This window comes from Narcine bancroftii, chromosome 11 (assembly GCF_036971445.1).
Source record: "Narcine bancroftii isolate sNarBan1 chromosome 11, sNarBan1.hap1, whole genome shotgun sequence".
Classification (NCBI taxonomy): domain Eukaryota; kingdom Metazoa; phylum Chordata; class Chondrichthyes; order Torpediniformes; family Narcinidae; genus Narcine; species Narcine bancroftii.
The window spans coordinates 22,831,063-22,848,311 of record NC_091479.1 but is presented as its reverse complement, the minus strand read 5'-3'; the positions used below and the strand labels follow the sequence as shown (position 1 = coordinate 22,848,311).

General features: G+C 49.2%; 1 long non-coding RNA gene across 1 annotated transcript; it reads left to right on the top strand.

Moving 5' to 3' along the window:
* The first annotated feature begins 4,426 nt into the window (after positions 1–4,426).
* LOC138746329 (uncharacterized) lies at positions 4,427–14,112 on the top strand. Its single transcript, XR_011346868.1, has 2 exons — positions 4,427–4,739; positions 13,692–14,112. It is a non-coding gene; the product is annotated as an uncharacterized lncRNA (long non-coding RNA).
* Positions 14,113–17,249: the final 3,137 nt, after the last annotated feature.

Genomic DNA, 17,249 nt, shown 5'->3' with positions numbered 1-17,249 from the left:
GACTCTCAATGCTGTGCTGTTCCGAACCAAAAAACCCTTCCTCCCTCATAACCCTCTATTATTCTTTCATCCACATGCCTGTCTAAGAGTTTCTTAAAGGCTTCAGCCTCCACCACCATCCCCGGCAAGACAATCCAGGCCCCCACCACTCTCTGTGTAAACAACGTAAACTTTCCTCCCTTCACCGTACAGATGATGCCCTCCGGTGTTTGCTGCCCCCGCTCTGGGAAGAAGGTTGTCCACCTTGTCCAAAGAAGCAGAAATTGATCGGTTCTTGATTAGCCAAGCATTAAAGATTATGGGGAGAAGGCTGGGCGGTGGGAAAATGGATCGGCTCCTGATTAAATGATGGGCTGAATAGCCTATTTCTGCTCCTACGTCTTAAGATGTTTAATAGTACAGATCTAGAAGTCAGGGATCGTCAGTGGACTGGACAGGAGAGTTGAGGGAGAGCTGCGCTAGGCTCGGGCCACCTCGCTATGAGCCTTCACGGCTAATACTGGCAGATTTTGGCCATTACAGTAAGCCCCGGGTTAAGAACTTCCAGACAACTCATACTCATGAATGTCAGCGGTTCGTCGGCTCGAGGAAGGAGAGCATTGTCCGCCATTTTAAACCGGATCATGTTGCCCTTAGTGCAGCGCTGAGTGAGTCACCTTGCATTTGGCTTAAAATTTTCCCTGACTGACCCTTGTAACCACGTTCCCCCCCCCCCCCACAAACGTAAGTCCAACGCAAGCGCTGGTGACTCATCAGAGGAAAACGATCCCAATGGAAAGAAGAAATAATGAAGCGAATGGAAACTGACCAATGAAGACCTTGCAGAACTAGAGCATTTGAGGGCCTAAAAACTCCAGAACCGACAAAGGTTTTTTGGTGAAAGAGTTAGCTGAAGCCTTTCGTCTCCTTGAAGCAGGGATGGCAAAGTTAGAGGAACAAGATCTTAATTCGGTGAGGTTCACCGAAGTTTACCATACAGTTACCGAGGAGCTCGGCTGCTACCAGGCCATTTATGGGGACGAGTGGAGTGCCTCTGGGATCGGTACTAGGTCCGCTGCTGTTTGTCATGTATATGAACGATCTAGATGGTGGCAAATTGGATTAGTAAATTTGTAGATGATACAAAGATTAAAATTATCGAAGCTTACAGGGGGATATAGGACAATTAGAAGAGTGGGCTGGAAGGTGGCAGATGGAGTTTAAGTGTGAGGTGCTACATTTTGGTAGGACTAATCAAAATACATTAAATGGTAGATTAAATTGAGGATTGCAGTGGAACAAATGGATTTAGGAGTCTGAAAGTTGAATCACATGTGGATGGGGTGGTGAAGAAGGCATTTAGTATGTGGGCTTTCATAAATCAGAGTATAGAACACAGGAGTTGCGATGTTATGTTGAAAATTTGTAAGGTAGTGGTGAGGCCAAATTTGGAATATTGTGTGTAGTTTTGGTGGCCGAATTACAGGAAGGATATAATCAGTATAGAGAGAGGGCAGAGAACGTTGCTGGGGTTTGAGTTACGGGAAACGGATGAGCAGGCTTCGACTTTATTCCCTGGAGCATAGAAGGTTGAGGGGTGATTTGATAGAGGTATTTAAAATTAGAAGGGGGACAGATAGAGTCAACGTGGACAAGCTTTTTCCACTGAGAGTGGGGGAGATTCAAACAAGAGGATTGAGAGTAAAAGGGGAAAAGTTTAGGGGCAACATGAGGGGGAATTTCTTCATGCAGAGGGTGGTGGGAGCGTGGAATGAACTTCCGGCACTGGTGGTAGAAGCGAGATCGATGTTAATATCTAAGAAAAGGTTGGATCGCTGTATGGACGGGTGAGATATGGTGGGTTATGGGCCACTGGAATGAGATGGGAGAAGATGTTCGGCATGGACTAGAAGGGCCGAACTGCCCTGTTTCTGTGGTTATAACCATATGGTTATACGGGTTAAAAGGAAAAGCTCTGTCCAAACCTCCCTTGATGCCGACTTCAGAAAATTGATTCCAATAGTGCATAGAAACTTAAAGTATATACAATATACCAAGACAAACATTTGGGTAAATATGACACGTATGTACCTGTTCTGACTTACCGACAAATTCGACTTAAAGACAGACTTAGGAATGGATCTCGTTCGTTAACCCAGGGACTGCCCGTTATTACATGACAATAAAGGAGCCTGGAATCTTGAACGCCAGGGGCAACAGTAATAAATATCAAAGGATGAGGGGAGGAAAGTTTCGGGGAGACGTCAAGGGTATGTTATTTTACACCGAGAGTGGTGGGTGCCTGGAATGCAGGGGCGGCAATGGAGGCTGGTACAAATGGGTTCATCTAAAAGATCTTAGACAGGCACATGGAGGCAGGATAAAAAGGGTTGTGGGTGTGAGGTGGAGAAGGGGGAGGGGCGTTAAACAAGAACATCAGCAGGGGCTGGGGTCAGGTGCAACGCACAAACAAATGAGATAGTCAGCAGGTCCCGCAGCATCCATAGGAAGTGAAAGGCAGCCACCGTTTCGGGCTTGAGGCCTTGGTCAGGGGTGTTGAAAACCAGGCAGACGCCTGGATAAGATAGCGGGGGAGGGAGCAGGGCTGGATTAACATAGCAGCAAAAGTAGAAAATGCTATGGGGCCCGTATTTTCAAGGGTCTCACATTAAATGCTTGCTGACTTGCTCTGTTACTTTATGTCCTATGAATTCTCATGTCGTCAACTTTATTTATCGTTCATACCCTGCTCACACAGTAAAGACGAGATAGTGTTTTTCCAAGACCACAGAGCATATTTACATAGATACATGTTAGGAAAGACATGGCTCACTTTGAATGTCTGGGATTTGAGGAGCCTGACGGCTTGGGGGGGGGGGGGGTCGGGGGGTCGGAGAGCTGCTTCTCACTCTGGATGTAAGGGGCCGAGTGTCCTTCTGGATGGCAGATGGTTTTGGTGTGGGATATGTGGAGTGTTTCAAAAGGTTTATTGCTTTCCGCCTTGCATCGAGCAGAGTCCATGCTCGGAAGAGGCTCCCCAATGATCTTTTCTGCCGACTTCACTCTCCCCTGCAGGGTCTTGCGGCCCAAGGAGGTCTAAACCAGGAGGTGATGCCGTTGCACAGGATTATGAACGACTGAGTGACTAATGTCAACATTTTTGTGCAGCCCCCCCTCTCCTGTCGTCTGTGTTTACAACCCCAATTAAAGGTGGTAATTGGGCTAAAATTGCTAATTGTTGTTAACAGAGATGACAGGAGGGGGAGGGTATCTCATCACTGCTGAACAATTTGGCGATTCCTGACTTGTGAAAGAAGACTGAACAAAAGCACATTGCTGGAGCAAATATTTTTCTCATTTGAAATTGTTACCTGCATGTATCAGTGCTGTACAATTGGCACTCTGGGTTTGGGGGTATGAAAGCATAAGGGGTGGTAGCGAAAATTATTATAACCTTTCATCAAGGATGAAATCACTGAATGGATCGTGGCCAGCATCAATTTGTTAGGAACAGTTACGACTGTTTCAAACTTACCAACATGCTGGGTCAGCATTAGAAACTCTCTAAGGGTAAGGGGCAGGGGGTTGACCCCCTCCACACCTCCTCCTCACTGCTCCTGCATCGGCTGGCATAATTTAGGGCCCCCTTTAAAATATACGCTAATAATCCCTGCACCACCTTAATCCGGCCCTGGGAGGGAGAGGAAGGGGAAGGGACACAGGAGAGAAGTGACAGGGGGAGAGGGCAGAGAGTAGTTCGGTGATAGGAGAAGGATGAGGGTGGGGAGCAGGAGGGAGAGGGCAGAAGAGAGACCATGGAGGGGGGGGGTTGTTACTAGAAATCACGGGTCAATAATAATGCTGTCTGGTCAGAGAGCGATGAGGAGTAGGGACTGTGTATATCAGTCAGTACAACATTATGGGCCAAAGGGCCCTCACTGAGTAGGACTGAGTTATACTCCAGGGTAACTCAGGGCCCTTTGAGGGCAAACACACATATCTGACGGAGCTGTAACTGCTGGAAAAACAGCAGTCATAGAACATTCCAGCACCATACACGCCCTTCAGCCCACCATGTTGTCGGCGTACTCGACAACATCGAATTCCTTCCCTGCTTGTGGAAGACGTTTGAAGAAGATTGACAGTGTCACCTAACGTAATTGACATCAAGTCTGTGAAAGAACATTCGTGCTGTCAGCTTTGACATTGGCACGAACACAGTTGGCGAGCGGCCCGTTTTAATACAGCATTTATTCTGCAAGATATTATTTAGATGCTAAACCTCAACTGAAGTCAAGGATGCTGAGTGGCTATTGATGCATTGTTCTTCAGATTATTTAGAAACATTGTCATTAGTTATTGACACTTACTCCTTCATGTGAGATAAATGTACGTCATGAATATAAAAATATAATAAATAAGGGTCTTTGTACAGAGGTCATGCTCAGAAACGTGAGGGTCTAAAGGTAGGCAAGTCCCCTGGTCCTGATGGAACGCATCGCAGGGTACTGAAAGCAATGGCAGAAGTTATAGTTGGTGATAACTGACCAAAATTCTCCGGACTCTGGGCAGGTCCTGGCGGACTGGAAGATGACGAATGTCAAAAACGGATGTAGGCAAAAGGCAGCGAACTACAGGCCAATGGGTTTAACATCTCTGGTTGGGAAAATGCTTGAAGCTGTCATTAAAGGAGAAATAGTGAGGAACCTGGAGCGAAATGGACCCATCAGGCAGATGCAGCATGGATTCAGCAAAAGCAGGTGCTGTTTGACACACGTAATGGAGTTGTTTGGGGATATATCTAGCGCGGTAGAGAGAAGCGAGCAGGTGGACGTTGTTTACCTGGATTTCCAGAAGGTGTTCGATAAGGTGCCACATAAAAGACTTGTGTAGAAGATTAAGGATGCATGGAGTTGGGATGATGTATTAGCAGGGGTAGAGGATTGATTGGTTAACCAACAGAAAGCAGAGCTTTGGAGCACAGGGATGTTTTCCGTTGGCAATCAGGGGTCGGTGCTTGGCCCACAACTGTTCATAATCAATCTGGAAGAGGGGATGGAGTGTCGTGTATCTAAGTTTGCAGATGACACTAAATCGAATGGAAAAGGAAATTGTGCAGAGGATACGGAGAGTTTGCAGGGAGATATGGATAGGTTCAGTGAGTGGGCAAAGGTCTGGCAGATGTTGAACAATGTTGGTAAATGTGAGATGATCCACTTTGGAAGGAAAAATGGAAGATCAGATTATTATTTAACTGGTAAGTGATTGCAGCACGCTGTCGTGCAGAAGGTCTTGGGAGGGGTTGTGCATGAATCCCAAAAGATTGGTTTGCAGGGGCAGCAGGTTATTAAGAAGGCCAATGGAATGTTGGCTTCATCGCTGGAGGGATGGAATTTAGGAGCATGGAGGTTCTGTTGCAACTGTGCAAGGTCCTGGTGAGGCCGCATCTGGAGAACTCCATCCAGTTCTGGTCTCCTGACCTGAGGAAGGATGGACTAGCCTTGGAGGTGGTGCAGAGGGGGTTCCCCAGGTTGATTCCACAGATGAGGGGGTTGGCCTCTGAGGAGAGATTGTGTTGTCTGGGACTGTACTCACTGGAATTTAGAACAATGAAAGGGGATATTTTTAGAATCACGGATATTATGAAAGGTAGAGATAAGATAGAGGCAGGTAAGTTGTTCCCTTTGGTGGAGGAGATTAGAACTAGGGGACACTGCCTCAACATTTAGGGTAGATTTAGGACGGAGATGAGGAGGAACTGGTTTTCCCAGGAGGGGGGGGGGGAATCTGTGGAATTCGCTGCCCATTGAAGCAGTAAATAGATTGGATGGACGAAAAGCCTGAACGTACATGAGATTGTCAGATTTCGGAAGCTTTGCAGAGACAGGCCTGGTCAGTACTTGAAGCGGAGACCGCCTGGGAACACCAAGTGCTGTAGGTGACAATAATGGAACCTTTACCTTAGATTTTTACAGAGTTGGGGAATTAAGGGATATGGGGAAAAGGCAGGTAGGAGATGAGTCGAACATCAGACCAGGCATGATCTCATTGAACAGCAGAGCGGGCTCGATGGGTTGGATGGCTGACTCCTGCTCTAGTTCTTATGTTTTTCTCTTGAATTTATCCCATGATGTGATCCTATTTAATGCAATAGCTTTTTTTTTCTGTATAAATGCACATCCTTAAATTAAAATTTAAATTGAGACATACAGCACAGTAACAGGACATTTCAGCCCACGAGCCCGCATTGCCCAATTACACCCAAATGACCTATATCCCCCGGTACGTTTTGAAGGGTGGGAGGTAACAGGAGCTCCCGGAAGAAACCCACTCAAGACACAGGGAGAACGTACAAACATAAAAGATCACAGAGAGAGAAAGAGAGAGAGTAGGGGGATGGGGAGAGAGTGGTGGGAGGGGATGGAGAGAATTGGGGGCACAGGGAGTGAGTGAGGGGCAGGGAGAGTGGGGGGGATGGAGAGAAAGTGGGAGATGGGGAGAGAGTGAGGGGAAGGGAGAGAGTGAGGGGGATGGAGAGAGAGTGGGGATAGGGAGTGAGTTGGGGGCGAGGAGAGAGTGGGGTGTATGCTTTGTGTGTGTGTGAGAGTGTGTGTGTGTGTGTGTGTGTGTGTGTGTGTGTGTGTGTGTGAATTTCCATATGTGCGTGTCTGTGTGTTGGCTTGCAGGACTCTTTCTCCTGAGGGTAGGGTAGATTGGAACAAGGGGTCATAGTTAAGGGTTAGAGGCCAAAACTTTAGAAGTAACATGAGAGGAAGCTTCACTCAGAGAGTGGTGGCTGAGTGGAATGACCTTCTGGAAGAAGTAGTTGCGGCAGGGTCAATTCTGTCATTTAAGAGGAGGTTAGATGAGTACATGGATGTGAGGGGGTTGGAGGGTTATGGACAGGGAATGGGTAGGCGGAACTAGTGGAGTTTCACATAAATCGGTGTGGACTAGAAGGGCCGAGATGGCCTGTTTCTGGCACATTGACCACCGCCATTGGGCTGATATCGCCTCAAACCGTGCATCTTGGCGCCTCACAGTTCGGCGGGGCAGCAACCTCCTTTGAAGAAGACCGCAGAGCCCACCTCACTGACAAAGGAGGAAAAACCCAACACCCAACCCAAACCCACCAATTTTCCCCTGCAACCGCTGCAACCGTGTCTGCCTGTCCCGCATCGGACTTGTCAGCCACAAACGAGCCTGCAGCTGACGTGGACATTTACCCCTCCATAAATCTTCGTCCGCGAAGCCAAGCCAAAGAAAGATATGGTATGTGTGTGAGGCACGTATATTTATGTAACTGTATGTGGGCATGTGTGTACACATGTGTGTCCATTTGTGTCTCTGTGTGCGTGCACACGTGCATGTGTGTTTGTGTCTATGTGTGCCCGCGCGCGTATTGGGGTGTGTGTGTTTACATACATGTACACATGCGCGCACTTGTTAAAATATCCACAAGAAATAGAAAAATTGTGAGTCAAATCCAATCACGACGGACAGAGGGTGAGAGGGAGAGAGAATGGCTGGGAGTAAATGTTAATGACGGGAACGGAGAGATAATGCAGAGGATGGATGGAGGAAAGATGTGGTAGAGAGGAAGGGGAGAGGGAGATCGAGAAGCCAGCTGGTATTTGTGGTCGTTGAAGGTTTGTTGTGACTTGTGCTGAGTTTTAATTGGATTTTTGCTGTGTGAGATAATTGAGTCCAGGCACATCAAGTAAATCACCCTGAGTTTCCAAGGGATTTAATGATATTGGGTCTGGTAAAATCAGAGGAAATAATAGTTTTAAGGATTGTCCCCCTACCTCACAGATAGAAAAGTGAAATTCAGCTGGCGTTTCAGTTTGGAAGCCGTAATTAAACATCGGTGGGCCCGGGACGGGAGCAGTCCGCAGGAACGGGACAAGAGTGGATTGCTTCTCCTCTCTCTCGACACCTTCTCTCATCCCTCAGTGTCCCGGCACCCAGGGGCCTTCTTTCAACCTCTGCTGTCCCATCCTGGGGCCACTCAGATTGAGATCAGATTGAGACGGCCGGGCGACTGGAAGGGGGTGGGGGTGGATACGGCAGCACAATTCGGGTGGGCTTTCCGAAATCCGGAAAATTCCAAAATTCAGAATACACTGTCCCCCCCAAGGGTTTCGGATGAAGGATCGTGTACCTGTACTCCAAGTGTGGTCCAACCAGCTGCAATATCCCTTCACGGTTCTTGTACTCAATCCCCAGGCTAATGAAGGTCCACACACCTACATCACTGCCGTCTCAATTTGTGTGGCAATCTTGAGGGATCTGTGGACCCCCGCCCAAGATCCCTCTGCTCCTCCACACTGTTTAGATTCCTACTGTTAACCATGGTTTCGACTCATCTCCCCTCTTTGGGGAATGGGTCCATTCCCCACAGGGTGGGGCACTGCACTGAGCGTCAGTGGGTGGGGGATGAAAACACACCCAGTCAAGACTCTGCCCACAGGCCTGTGGGCAGAGCTAACAGCCACACCTATCGAGGGATGAACCAGATCGAGGCTTCCACGCCACCCACCATTATAACTCGTATGTCGGGGGTTTAATAGTTAACCGGTGATTTGCTGGCATCACACGTTGCTGAACAAGAAAATCTGCGGATGCTGAGGTCAAGTGCAACACCCAAACGTGCTGGAGAAGCTCAGCGGGGCACGTGGCATCTGCAGCGAGTGAAGGGTAACCAACGCGGCAGGCTGGAGCCATTCATCGGGAATCGGAAAAAATCAGGGGGGTGGGGTGAGGTCCGAAACGCTGGTCGCCAAAGGATGCTGAGTGATCTGCTGAGCTCCCCCCACCCAACATTTGTGACCCAAACACGTGACGTTTGCCTCGATTACCCGGAAGCGCACGTCAGTACTGAGGACGGCAACCGACCTTCCCACCCCCCTCCCCCCACCGCGTCGGGAGCACGGTGGAGGCGTCGCACCTCTCTGCAGTGACTGTAGCGCGGAGCTAAGGAGCAGGAAGGGTAGAGCTACCTCTCCTCTGTGCCCCGAATCAGTGGAAATATTTGATGTCTCATTGCATCAGAATCACAGTGTGAACGACAAGGTTTAAACTCATGGGAAAGAGCTTGGATATGCAACCTTGCTGATTGGACTGGTATAATTAGAATAGTATTATACACTGAGTTATTAACTGAAGGGAAAATGAATGACCCATTGTGACAAAAAGGAGTGGTTTTGAATGCAGCCAAAGACACCAGATCAGCATTTTATTTGCTTACAGAATGCTGGTCTAAACACTTTGCAACGAATTCTTCATCCACTCTATTCTTCCAGTTTCAGAGATGATAATGAATGGTATAAAATGCACACCAGCTGACCGATAATGAGACAGCTCGATGTTTGCCCAACGCAGACTAATTCGTGCCTTCACAGCTTCTTAACCATCTGAAAGATTTACTTTTCAGACAGTCACATGGGTCAGTTTGTGAGAGAGAGAATGAGAGGGAGGGAGAGCAAGAATGAGAGGGAGGGAGAGAGAGATTGAGAAGGAGAGAGTAGAGGGAGAGAGAGAATCAGATGCAGGGAGAGAGAGCGAATGAGAGGGAGGGAGAGAGAGGACAGGAGGGGAGAGAGAACGAGAGGGAGAGAGAGAATGAGGGAGAGTAAGGAGAGAGAGAGAGTGAGGAGAGAGGGAGAGAGAATTAATGAGAGGGAGGGAGAAAGGAGAGAGAGGGAGAGACTGGGGAATCACTGAAAGTCTCTGATGGTCAGTTTGCACACAGATGCTGGGGTCAGAGATGGGGGGAAGAAAGAGTGACAGAGAGTCAGAGACAGGGTATAAAGATGTGGAGTGTGGAGGGAGGAGGAGCTGTGAGGAGGAGTGGGGGTGAGGAGTGAGGGGTGTGTGATGAAGGATGAGGAGGGGTGAGGGGAGAGGGGGGGTGAGGGGTGTGAGGAGGGGAGAGGGGTGAGGGGGAGAGGGGTAAGGGGAGAGGGCGAGGGGAGGAGGGGAGAGGGGTGAGGTGGAGAGGGGTGAGGAGGGGAGGGGTGGGGGAGAGGGGAGGGGGAGAGGGATGAGAGGGAGGAGGGGGTGAGGAGGGGAGGGGGAGAGAGGTGAGGAGGGGAGAGGGGTGAGGAAAGGGTGAGGGGGATGGTGAAGGGGAGGAGGGGAGAGAGGTGAGGAGGGGGTGGGGAGAGGGGTGAGGGGGAGAGGGGTGTGGGGAGAGGGGTGAGTGGGGAGAGGGATGAGGGGGAGGAGGGGAGGGGGTGAAGAGTGGAGAGGAGGAGGGATGAGGAGGGGAGAGGAGGGGGAGAGGGGTGAGGGGTGGGGGAAAGGGAAGAGGGGTGAGGGGTGAGGAGGGGAGTGGGGTGAGTGGTGAGGGGGAGAGGGGTGAGTGGGGAGAGGGGTGAGGGGAGAAGAGGGGAGAGGGTTGAGGGGAGGAGGGGAGAGGGGTGAGGGGAGAGGGAGAGGGGTGAGGATGGGTAAAGGGTGAGGAGGGAGAGGGGTGAGGGGGAGAGGGGTGATTGGGAGAGGGGTGAGGAGGGGAGAGGGGTGAGGAGGGGAGAGGGGTGAGGAGGGGAGAGGGGTGAGGAGGGAGAGGGGCGAGGAGGGGAGAGGGGTGAGGGGGAGAGGGGTGATGGGGAGAGGGCTGATGGGGGAGAGGTTAAGGCGTGAGGAGGGGTGAAGGGTGAGGAGGGGAGAGGGATGAGGAGGGGTCTGGAGTTCAATCCGGATAAGTGTGAGGTGTTGCATTTGGTTGGTCAGACATGAAGGCTGAGTCCAGGGAGAATGTGTGGAGGGACAGAGAGACCTTGGGTCAAGGTTTCTGGGCAGGTTGATGGGACTGTCTGATGTACTGGGCTTCCTGAATCGGGGGATTGAGTTCAGGAGTCATGAGGTGATGTTGCAACTCTATAAATCTCTTTAATATTGTGTTCAGTTCTGGTCACCTCATTATTGGAAGTTCTGATGAGGGTGTGGAGATTTGTCAGGACGTTGCCTGGATTGGAAAATATGTCTGGTGAGGCAAGGTCAGCAGAGCTGGGACTTTTCTCCTTGCGGTGAAGAAGGATGAGAGATGGCAATAGAAGTCTACAAGATTGTAAAAGGTATCGATATCGAAGACACCTTTTACCCAGAGTGGGAGTTGCAAACGCCATCTGGTCAAAGTGAAGGGAGCAAGGCTTAGGGGAGACATCAGGGATGAGTATTTTACACCGAGAGGGTTGTGGGGGCCTGGAATGAATCGCCAGGGATGGTGGTGGATGGTGGAACATTGGGGGAACTTCTGAGATTCTTAGACAGGCACATGGATGGAAGAGAGGGTTATGAGGTAGGGAGGGTTTAGTTGGTAGCTATATATGGGTTGGCACAACATCGAGGCGAAGGGTGTGATGTTCTATGTTCCCCCTCTCCTCCCACCGTGGGGACCGTTCACCCCACCCCCACCCCCCCGTGACTCCCTGTTGTGGCCTTCTCTTCGTCGGAGAGTCCAGACGCAGACTGGGAGATTGCTTCGCCCAGCACCTTCACTCCGTCCGCAGCACTAACTGGCACCTCCCAGTGGTCAACCCCGCCGCGTTCCCATGTATCTTGTCCACAGCCTTGTACCCCGCCGAACCAGGTCCATCCATCGACCTCTCCAGTTTCTGATAGACCACTCCCTTGCCTCCCTCTCTATTCATAGTGCTACCTCCTCCCCCACCCCGTCACTTCTCAGCGTTTTTTTCTCGAGCCCTCCCACCTGTGCTTCATGACGGGAGGAATGTTTAAGGGGTACTTTTTTTTACAGAGAAAGTAGTGGATGCCAGGAATACCTCGCCATGGGAAATGGTGGAGGCTCTTGGATGAAGAAAAATAGAGGACTACAAGGTAGGGAGGGTTTAAAAATTGGTAGGAATATATACAGGAGGTTAGCACAACATTGAGTGCTGTAGTGTTCCATGTTCTACGTCTTCTGCCAAGGTGCTCAAAGAGTCTGGTCTTTAAACTAATAAACTGTTTTGGAATCTTGCCTGGTCCAGTGCACAATAAGGCAAGACACACTTCTCCACAGCCAGACATAGGGGTGCATGCAGCAGATACATTTCTGCTTTTAGCGCGTTCACGAAGCACAGTTGACAGGTGCTGACAGATTTGGAGCATCACGACGATCCTCCTCCCAAACACGTTAAAAATAGGATTGCTGACGCCTGTCTCTCAAGGCTGATGAAGACTCCCATCTATATAATGCTGGAGACCCTTTTCTCCTCCCTTTCCAGTCGCGCAGTGAATTGTTCAAAGCTGGACTAAAGCAAACAGACACCAGCGTTGTTCTGCAGTGAGGTTGCTGGAGGAAGTCCGGCAGCATCCATGGGGAGGGGGACGGAGTTCCCCCATCAGCTCCTTATTGACTCCAGATTAACGGCATCGGTAATCGCTAGTGTTACCTCCAGAGATACCCTTCTCCTAGACTGTAGTGAATCATAGCAGATCACAGGCTGATCCTGTCACTGGAACCACTCTACCACTACCCCCCCACCCACTCCAGTCTCTCTCTATATCCCTCTCTATCCCTCCCCTCCCTTTCTCCCTATTTCCCTCTCTCCCTCTGTTCCCCTCTCCCCCTCTCTCTCTATCCCTCCCCTCTTCTATCTCTCCCTCACTCTCTGTCCCTCACTCTCTCCCTCTTTCATCTTCCTCCTCCCTCCCCCCTCCTTCACCCTCCTTCCCTCTGTTCCACTCTCCCACACTCTCTCTCGCTCTCCCTCCTCCCCCCATTCTTTCTCTCTCCACTCCTTTCTCTCTCACCTCCCCCCTCCCTCTCATCTCCTCTCTCTCTGTCCCTCTCTCCCCCTCTTTGTCTCCCTTACTCTCTCCCAGCCTCCCCTTTCTCATCACTTCTCCTCTCTCTCTTCTCACTCAGAACATCACGTAAACTCCCCTCCCCTCCTTGGAAAGGTAGGCAACATACTGAAGGAAGCATCATACTCCGGTCTCATCCTCTTCTCCTTTCTTCCATCCAGGAGCGGGCTTCAGAGTGAGAAAGCTCGCACCAACGAGATTAAAGACAGTTTCTTCCCCAAAAGTCAGGGTCAAGTTTATTGTCATCTGATTGTCCAGGTACAACCTGACGAAACAGCGTTTTTCAATGCGGGGTGAAAAACACGCAGACACACAGCCAGATATAACACGTGCACAGACAAATGATACATGCGCAGGACGTCTTCATATAAATAAATAAATATTGTTTCATAAATATGAACATCTTGGATGGTCAGTGTGAGGTAAATCACTTTTGTGCTATGATTGGCTGCTGTCGGCTGGACACACCTCCCGAGACCTATCTACCCATAGTCCTTTGCATGCTCCCATTCCACTCTGCTTTGATCAGTTAATGAGGTTGACGGGTTCCAGTCTATAGTTAATAAAAGCCCATCAGATTTGCCACTCCAGTCTTTTGTGATAGTACATCATAGTGTGAGCAGTTCCTTTGGTCGTTCACCGTTCTCATTGCCCGTGGGAAGAAGCTGTTCCTCAGCCTGGTGGTGCCGGATCTGATCCTCCTGGATCTCTTCCCTGACGGGAGTAGCTGAACGATGCTGTGTGCCGGGTGGAAGGGGTCCTCAATGATTTTGCACGCCCTCTTCAGACAACGATCCTGGTCGATCATGTCGATGGGGGTGGAATGGGAGACCCCCATGATTCTCTCTGCCGCTCTTATGGTCCTGTGGATTGATCTCTGATCCATTTCTTTGCAGAAACCGTACTACACAGTGATGCAGCCGGCCAGAGCGCTCTAAATAGAGTTCCTGTCGAAAGATGACATGACAGTGGCCGGTAGCCTTGCCCGCTTCAGTTTTCTCAGGAAGTGAAGTCGCCTTCCTGACAAATGAGGAGATGTGGAGTGTCCACGATAGGTCACTGGTTAAGTCAACTCCAAGGATCCTGGTGTTCTCCACTCTCTCCAGCCATCAGGCTCCTGAATGGACCCCACCATAGTGCTCTCACGCTGCCCTTACTTGGTGCTCATTGATCTTCCTTTTCATTGTTATCCCACACTCTTTAAATTGTGTTCTTTACATGTCTGTATGAACGTGATGTTAGTCTGCTCGCACTAGAACTCTTCGCACTGGACCACGTTTAATATGACAAATAAATGGAAACTCATTTGAATTGAAACAGCCGCAGTGAACTGACAACATGTATGTGTTAAAACTCACCCTGACAGGTTACATTTACTGTGCCAAAACACCCCACTTTAACACACTCAGTATCAAGACATGCCTGGAAACACACATTGACGGTGTCAAATTGCTGTCAAGTTAAATTCACAGCTCTCAGTATCAACACACGGCATGACAGTATATATTTACAGGAACAGAACACATCCTGATAAACACCATTTCATGGTGAGAATATAATCCTCCAGAATACACCATTGCCAGCTTTAAACTTCACCCAAACAAAACAGCCCTTTCCTTACCACCATTCGGGCCCCCAAACTGTCCTTCCCAATGAGTCAGCAGGGGTCATCTACTGCATTCCGGTCTTCGCCTCTATGTTGGAGAGACTGGACGCCGACTGGGAGATTGTTTCACTGAGCACCTTTGCTCTGTCCGCATTTGGTGACAGAGATCTCCCATTTCAATTCTCTCGCACCAATATGACTGACCATGGCCTCATGCACTGACAAAGCAAGGCCACCCATAAACACATAATATTCTGAATGGACATGCTCCAACAGACGGCGTTAACATCAACTGCTCCAGTTTCTATTAGCCCACTCCCCGTTCTCCCTCTCTTCCCACCCCTCTGTCTTCTTTTCTTCAGGTCTCCACCCCCTTCCCTCCCCGTTCACAGAGCCATCCCTTAACCATCTATGGCCTCCTGCCTATGGGCCCGTGCTCCTCCCCACCTTTTTGTTTGGGTGCCTGCCTACATTATGCTCACCCCTTGATGAAGGGCTCAAGCCCGAAACGTTAGTTATGGGTCTTTATCTTGCTACCTAAAGGATGCTGTTCGACCTGCTGTGTTTCTTCAAGACTGTGTTTTAACTTCACCCAACAGCACACTTCCTTTGTCACACGGTCTCGAAACATTCCCAAACGAGGTGCTTGGGAACAGGCCCGGACAACACACCGTGTCACTGTCAAAGTACGTCCCGATGATGCACAATGAGAGCGTTAAAACATCCCCTCACGACACTCATCATTACATACCCCGCTCCTATAGCTGCCCTCAAGGCGAAGGCCTGACATGAAATGGCCCAACGAGAGAATGCAACATACATCCACATTCAAAGTACCCTCTGACAACACACATTCATGGTGTAGAACCCCGTTAGATGAAAGAAATTGAATGTCAAAGTGGCTGTTGACCTCACAATGTCTCTTCAGCCTGACTACAGTCATTGACAAAGATGAAACTATTTCTTTCAACAGCGTTTGAAGAACCTCTGACTACAGTCAATTCAGAATGTCGAACCACTCTCCGACCACACACATTCGCAACGTCAAAACAGTTGGCAAAGTGGTCTCAATGTGTCAAAATCCTCCCGATGGCGAACATTAGCCGTATTAAAATGTAAGAGAAATATATAAAGTACCCAGTACACCATGCCGAGCCCCAAGGCAGTCCTTAACAACACACCCCACAGCAACACACCGTCATGGTATCCAAACACCCAAAACAGGGTGTCAAAACCTTCTCCAAAGGAGGATCTTCGCTGTCTCGAAATTGCCTCAGAGCATTGGAACCATATAACTACAGCAGAGAAACAGGCCCCTTGGCCCATCGAGTCTGTGCTGAAACTATTGAGTCCCATCAACCAGTACCCAGACCATACCCCCCCCCAAACCAATGTACCTATCCAAATGTCAAAATTGAGCCCGCATTCACCACTTCAGCTGGCAGCTCGTCCCCACTCTACCCACATCCTCTACCTGAAAAAGTTCCTCCTGATGTTCCCTAAAACATTCTTTCCCCATACCCTTAATCTGTGTCCTCTAGGTCTTATCTCACCAAACCTCAGTGGAACAAAAAGCCTGCTTTCATTCAGATACCCCTCAAAATTTTGTAAACCTCCATCAAATCTCCCCTAACCTGCTTAACCTCTCCTTGTAACTCAGTTCCTCAAGTCCTGGAACATCCTTGTAAATCTCCTCTGCACTCCTTCAATTTTACTGATATCGTTAGGTGACCAATACTCCAAATTTGGCCTCACCAATGTCCTGTACAACTTTACACCCCAATTCGATGCTTTGACTCATGAACATGTCAAACCTCTCTTTATGACCCTATCCACCTGTATTCCAAGATCCCTCGGTTCTACTGCACTCCTCAGTGCCCTGCCAGTTTCAAGTATGCCCTGAAACACGAAAGTCTGCGGGACGCTGTGATCGTAGTAAAAACATCAAAATGCTGAAGGAACTTGGCTGGTCTCGCACCGTCCATAGGAGGTATTATATCTTTACCCCTTGATAGGGTATCTATGTTATACACCTTTACCTCCCGAGTTCCTCCATCATCTCTGTGTCATTGTGTCCCACCAAAGATGCAGCACCTCACCTTTGTCCCATTAAATTCCATCTGCAAATTTGCAGCCCGTTTATCTGCCTGGTCCAGGTCCGGCTGCAAGCTTTGAAAGCCTTCCTCAATGTCCACCACAGCCCGCAGTCCTAATGTCATCTGCAAACTTGGCACCATATCTGCAATCTTCGATTGCCCCTTTGACGTTAGCCGTCCTTCCTCAAGTAACCAGGTTCAATCTCACAATGGCCCGAGACAAATTGCAATCTGAAATCTTTATTTCTGCATTGAAATCCTCTCACGGTAAATTCATTTGCTGTTGTCTTTGAGCACCCCAGGTCACCTGGAACAACAATATTATCCAGTTCCTCACCAATATTTTAAATATAATACTTTCATGTCAAGTCTATTGTCATTTGATTGCCCAAATACAACCTAGACAAAACAGCATTCCCTGGACCCTCTGTGGAAAGCACACAGACTCACAACCAGATACAAACACACATACAGACAAACAAAATAGAGTTTAATTAAAAAAAAATTAGACATGCAGCACGCTAACAGGGACTTTCAGCCCATGAGACCATCCAATCCCAGGAAGGTTTTGAACGGTGGGAGGAAACCGGAGCCCTTGAGGAAAACTCACGCAGACACAGAGAGAATGTACAAACTCCGTACAGACAGTGCGGGATTCAAACCCCGGTTCCCAGCGTTGTTTCTATAGCAGCATTGCATTAACTGCTACGCTAACTGGGGTGGACAAGTATTCCTGGATACAAATAAATAAG